Genomic DNA, 6,743 nt, shown 5'->3' with positions numbered 1-6,743 from the left:
CAGCTTCACACAGCTGAAGTTAAAAAATTGTGTCAATGTACCTGTATTACCTGTACATTTTCTGGGGCTGCATGCACTGTGCTGAATCCACTTGGAGCAGCTCGGTTACTCAAAGGGGAGTGCATGAACTTGGCTCACCACATTCCTGGTAATGTAAGGGCCTGTTACAAGTTGCCCCTTTTATTCCTGTTGATTTTTTCGGCGCTGCTGTATCTATCCAGTAGCAGCCGAGTCCATTGTGCTGTGTCCATCTGGGGCCTTGGGCTGCGTTTCCATCCAGGGGCTGCTGTTGTCAGTTCTCTATTCTGGTGTCCGTATGCGACAGTGTTAAAAAGCAAAAGACAAAAACGAAAAATAATTCCAAAAAGCAAAACCTAAAAATAAAGTACAAAAACCATTACCCCGCACCACCACCACAAAAAAATAAATTATAAAAATGTTAAAGTTGATATTGTTACTGTATTTGTGCTGTTACCTTTTGATTAAAGTACCGTACAGTATGTGTGATGTTGGCTTTATTACAATACAGTACAGTATGTGTGATGTTACATGTTCCAAATGACTTTGTCCGTAAATAAAGTGTTTCTTAAAATAAACATGACGTGGTTTCCAATGTTTGTATTCCCAACTTCCTGTACTGTATAAATTAGTACTACTGTATGATGGGAATTCAATTAAGAGTGGTATACTGTATGTAAAACAACTTGGTTAGGCATCTTGCATTTCATATTTTAATAAAAACCACAGGAAACTTCTATTTTTAAAAGTTTATTGAAGAAAAAAAAGGTGTTTTTTTTTTTAAATAAAGTTTGAAAGTTAATTAAAACAAAAAAGTAGTTTGTTCTTCGTTACATTCTTTTCTTGTGTATATAGATATCTGTGGGGAAAAAAAAAAAAAAAGTATTAAAGTAAAGACACTCATGTTCATTTGTTTTCCAAGAAAATTTGTGGAACCACACAGCCCAGCAATAAGTCATGCTGGGCTGTGTGGTTCCACAAAAGGCATGCGGTACAAAGTGAAATAGTGGTGTCAGTGGTCAGCACTTTGACACGCTAACAATTGTGGAACCACACAGCAATGGCTGACACACATAAAATGGCTGACACACACAAAATGCCTGACACACACAAAATGCCTGACACACACAAAATGCCTGACACACACATGCTGGAGTGAAAACACATGTTTGCCAAACAGTCGACAGCACATGTCGGCAAGATGGCCGACCAAACTTGCTCCAAATCACCCCAAACTGGCCAGAAAGCACCCCAGCACACTCAGGAGGTACTGTACACCACAGCTAAATTAGGAGAGAATTTCATTACAAACAGCCAGATCTTGCAGATTATCTGCCAGATAATTGTATGGTGTACAGTATGCCTATCTTATACAGTAGAAAAAGATACTATACAATGGAGTACAAGAACAAAAATTTTTATTAAATAAAATTAAATAAAACTTAATAAAATATTAAAATAGTGGTCCACTAGGAGGTGGACCACCACCCGCTGGAGCTGGATGGCACGCTGCAACTGTTCTGTGGGAAAAAAAGGACAGTATTACAAAACAAATACTGAATACTTTACAGTGTAGTAATGGCAATACAGTACTGTACTTTACTCTATATTAGACAATATTGTTATTTACAATGTACAGTACTGTATTGTCAGTACAGTAAATCAAACACTACTGTATGCTGTCGAGGTAATTTAAACATTGCTTTAGTTTACCTCTTGTATAAGTGGGCTGCTGCCTGCCCGCTTCTGGGCCAGCCCACCTATCTTGCCCCTGTCTGGGGCCCCCATAAATAATTGGCACTATATTGGAGAAAAAAAAACATTTAGTCACATTCAAATAGTAAACAATTATTACTGTATACTGTAGGTACAGTATTATACTGTATTGCTGGTATTCAAAATATAAAGTACTGTACAAGAGTTTAGCTTCAATAGGTCATAAACAAATTGTCAAAGGAATTAAACACCACAGTACAAATACTGTAGACATTTACTGTATGTATTAGCAGTCATGACATTTCATGACCGCTTCAGAAAAAAGAGGGTTACAGTACTGTAGGTGGTGTTGTAGGGAGTACTATCCATAATAGTGGACTGTACTCAGAGCCAGCCATAAATAATATGATTCCCTAGTCAAGTTTTTGGATGCTGCCCCCTTGCACAGATGCTATTTCCGCCTCTGAGCCTGTACCCCTTTCCCAGCACCATCACCCCTCAACCATAGCAGTCGTCATTTTGGTGCTCCTCCAACTTACTGTACTGTATGTTTAAAATAGCAACAGTGTGCACATTCGGTGTGCATCCCAAAACGGTGCATGTTCTTGCTGGGAAGGGGCAAGGCCACACAGTAATTCCCCAATCTGAAATGACGCCACACAGTACTGCAACTTTATTCACAACATATCATGCAATAGTGTCTCTTTTTCTCGTTACATCATATGATAGTACCACATTACTCCTCAAAGTATTCCCACTTATTCACATTGCATCACATCATATTGCTCTTTGTTCACATTAGACCACACAGTAGTGCCCTTGCTACAGTATATGTTACACAACAAAGTACTGTATACACATAATGCTGCACATTAGTAATGCATTTTGTATGCACAGAATATACTGTAGGCATGCTGCATATCATATTAATCAGCAGAAGCTGCTTGTGCCCCTGGGCATTTGGCAAGTATGCCTATGCCTAGGGCAGGCTCAGACTGGAGATCAGTACGTAATCCCGCTGGACGGGATCCCGGCAGTCAAAATACAGACGCCGGAATCCCGACCACACAATCCCGACAGGGGCGGCGAGCGGAAAGCAGCCCCTTGCATGCTTGCTTCGCTCGCCACGCGGTGGGCACGGTGCCTCGCTACGCTCTACACACTATTATATCAGTAGTCAGGAAACGCAGCATGCATTTGTGGAGTGAAGAGGGTGAAAAAGGAGAGAAAGTACAGTTTGTACTGTAAGGTTATGTCAGAGGGTGTGAAGATGATCAGCTCAGTGTTATACATGTTACAGTAAGTTAGAATACAGTACAGTGCATTATGTATTTCTATTTTATTACCAGGTGTCTCCTCCACTGGTTGGCGACGGACTGTAAAAAGATAATACAGTACAGTTAGTCATATCAGTTTGACTTAAAATAATGTTGGAGAAAAAAAAATACTGTAATTACAGTACCAACTATTGCTACTGTACAGTATATTTACCAAAAATGTATTCTGGCTCGTCGTCTGTGGGTAAAAGAGAAGAATATTATAAGATACAGTATACAGTAAAAAGTATAGTAATAGTACACTAGTTTCCAGGCCCAGTGTCAGGTGGGTAAAAAAAGGTATGCTTGTGACAGGCATGGTGATTCCAAGGGACCCCACCGAGACCATCAGAAAATTTGTGAGTGACCCGTATGCCGGTGATTATGACTAGAATAAGGTACAGTAGCAACTCTTTTTTCTTTTGAATTATGTATACTGTACAGTACTGTATGTGCATATTGTACAGTACACTTAAAATATTTAGCAGTTACTGTAGTGGTAATTTTTGGGATGACAGTATTAGCATACTGTAAGCATCCAACTGAGGCCCCCAAACAGATGCCGCCACTAGGTACAGTACGTGCCTCTCGTGCCTAATGGGAAATTCATCACTGACAGTATCTAGAGAGATGAATGGAGAGACAGTGACAAGGGGTGAGAGAGAGAGAGAGAGAGAAATTGAGTAAGATGGGTGTTTTTTTTAGAACAGGATGTTGTCCATACAGTAGCAACCAATCAAATATTACCTACTGTACTGTATTATCGTCTGTAAGTGTAACTAGATACTGTAAATGTTAATGTGGGATGTGATCGGTTGCTACTGTATGGGCAATATCACCAGTTCAAACAAAAACAATTTTCATCCGATTTCTACGCATTTGCCAGAAAAATCTGATGAAAAGTGCTACTCTGATGGCATCAGATCAATGTCAGTAATAATTCTTACCACTAAATGCAGCAGCATCATCATCATCCTCCTCCTCCTCCGTGGCCTGTTCCAGTGTAGGGCCTGTGAAAAAAAACATTAATGTGAAAAAAAAAAAAGGTTAATTCCAGGAAATACACATACCCTCCAACATGGTACAAAATGCTCTGGTTCTGGACTTCCCTCTTAATTTATTATTGCCATCACCTGTGAAGAAACAGCTTTCTTATCATATAACTAGTTCAACACAGGTGATGGAAATCATAAATTAAGAGGGAAGTCTAGAAACAGAGCAGTGCGGCGGGTCATGTTGGAGGGTCTGCATACAGAAACATAGAATTTGATGACAAATACTGTAAGAACCACTTTGCCCATCTAATCTGCCTCTTTTTTTTAACCTTTTTTTTACATCAAACCTTATAACAATTTTCCCCAAACATCACATGATGCAAAGATAAATAAATAAAAAAATAAATAAAAAAAGAGGTGCAAGATGGAATTGTGATTGGGCCCTCCCAACCACCCTTATGTTATATAAACAGGGTCTGCCACACGACTGTGGCTGAAATGACTGGTTGGTTTGGGCCCCCACCAAAAAAAGAAGCAATCAATCTCTCCTTGCTCAAACTGGCTCTACAGAGGCACGATGTACCGGACTGGACTTACTTAATGGGTGCAGTGTGGTGAGGGACAGAGAGTCCTGGTCCTCCTCCTCCTCCTCCGCCACCGCCTGTGACAGTGTAGGGCCTGTGAAAGCAAAAAATCCATGAAATATACTTTTGTATTCTGTGTTGAATACAGTAAAGCAAAAATTCAGTCAGGAATTGGAGGAGGAGAGTAAATTTCGCACACAGAGACGAGAATGTCGAGGCCAGAATCAGGGGGTAGTGGAGGAGGGTTAGGATACCGTACCTCACCCTGTTGGGATTGCTGCAATCAGGATGCCACTGTCGGTCACCTGACCGCTAGAATCCTGACTGCTGGTCACGCAAACCCAACCCATTGGTTTAACACAATGTACAGTACAGTACAATACTGCAGTTTACTTACCAAGTTGGGGAGAGGGTTTTTCATCCTCACTGTCAATAATTACTGAGTTGAAAATAAAAAAATATTATAAACAAAATACAGTAGAGTACAGTTACTACAAAATTGCACAGTAGTACAGTGCTACAGGAGGCAGAGATATATTCATAATACAGTAGGAGCAGAATGACTGTCCAGCGGTAGGGGACATACAGTACTGTATTTAAAAGACCTGCTGTCTGGATCCCGACATTCAGAATGCAGAGTGTGGATTCAGAGTATGATTGGAGGGTTAGGCTAGTGGAGGGTGGGTCGGATGCACAATTTTGGGCACCATAATACAAAATGGATATCGTGGAACTACAAAAGGTTTAGAGGCGGGCGACCAAAGTGATGAAGTGGATTGAGAAGATGGAATACAAGGAAAGGCAGGCTAGGCATGTTTACATTGGAAAAGAGGAGATTAAGAGGGGACATGATTAACCTTTACAAATATACTGTATACAGTACAGTAAGGGGACAATACACAGGAACGGTTTTTGATAAGATGGACACAGAGGACACGTGCACAGTAACTCTTGTTGAAGTAGAGGCGATTTCGCACAGAGGCGAAAAGGGGTCTTCACAGTGAGGGAAATACTGTACAGTGCATGTTTGGAATTCCCTGCCTGAAAAGTAATAAAAGTGGACTTGGTCAATACTTTTAAGAATGGGCTTGAGAAAATCCTACTGTACTTACTATAATCTGGCTCCTCTTCCCCCGAATCAATGGGAATGAGCTCCTCCTCTGTATCAATTACGAGGCGGTCTGTGTGTAAAAGATGACAAGTATTGTAAAATACAAAAATTACAGTAATACTGTAGGAAACTAGTGTGACTGTAACAAAAAGTAATTATTATCACTTCCGGAGCTCTCGGATGCAGCAGCAGGTGGTGGTGGTGGTGGTGGTGTTGGTACTGTGGGAAAAAAAATAACAGTACTGTAAGTGAAGCTGTCAATTGGAAACATGTACTGTACAGTATCCAGGACACATGTACAGTAGTGTAACAACGATGACAGTAGCACCAGAATTCTCGTTACACAATACCTGGCAGCGCAGCAGGTGGTGGTGGTGGTGGTACTGTGGGAAAAAAAATAACAGTACTGTAAGTGAAGCTGTTAATTGGAAACATGTACTGTACAGTATCCAGGACACATGTACAGTAGTGTAACAACGATGACAGTAGCACCAGAATTCTCGTTACACAATACCTGGCAGCGCAGCAGGTGGTGGTGGTGGTGGTACTGTGGGAAAAAAAATAACAGTACTGTAAGTGAAGCTGTCAATTGGAAACATGTACTGTACAGTATCCAGGACACATGTACAGTAGTGTAACAACGATGACAGTAGCACCAGAATTCTCGTTACACAATACCTGGCAGCGCAGCAGGTGGTGGTGGTGGTGGTACTGTGGGAAAAAAAATAACAGTACTGTAAGTGAAGCTGTCAATTGGAAACATGTACTGTACAGTATCCAGGACACATGTACAGTAGTGTAACAACGATGACAGTAGCACCAGAATTCTCGTTACACAATACCTGGCAGCGCAGCAGCAGGTGGTGGTGGTGGTGGTGGTGGTGGTGGTACTGTGGGGAAAAAAATAACAGTACTGTAAGTGAAGCTGTCAATTGGAAACATGTACTGCACAGTATCCAGGACACATGTACAGTAGTGTAACAACGATGACAGTAGCACCAGA

General features: G+C 41.0%; 1 long non-coding RNA gene across 1 annotated transcript; it reads right to left on the bottom strand.

Moving 5' to 3' along the window:
• Positions 1-3,080: 3,080 nt before the first annotated feature.
• On the bottom strand, positions 3,081-5,811 carry LOC135002319 (uncharacterized). The gene is made up of 6 exons (XR_010203528.1): positions 5,742-5,811; positions 5,027-5,068; positions 4,643-4,723; positions 3,998-4,060; positions 3,226-3,249; positions 3,081-3,110 (listed from the first exon to the last, which is right to left on the bottom strand). It is a non-coding gene; the product is annotated as an uncharacterized LOC135002319 (long non-coding RNA).
• Positions 5,812-6,743: the final 932 nt, after the last annotated feature.

This window comes from Pseudophryne corroboree, unplaced genomic scaffold (genome assembly GCF_028390025.1).
Source record: "Pseudophryne corroboree isolate aPseCor3 unplaced genomic scaffold, aPseCor3.hap2 scaffold_1764, whole genome shotgun sequence".
NCBI classification, from domain to species: Eukaryota; Metazoa; Chordata; class Amphibia; order Anura; family Myobatrachidae; genus Pseudophryne; species Pseudophryne corroboree.
This window is presented reverse-complemented; position numbering and strand designations above follow the sequence as displayed.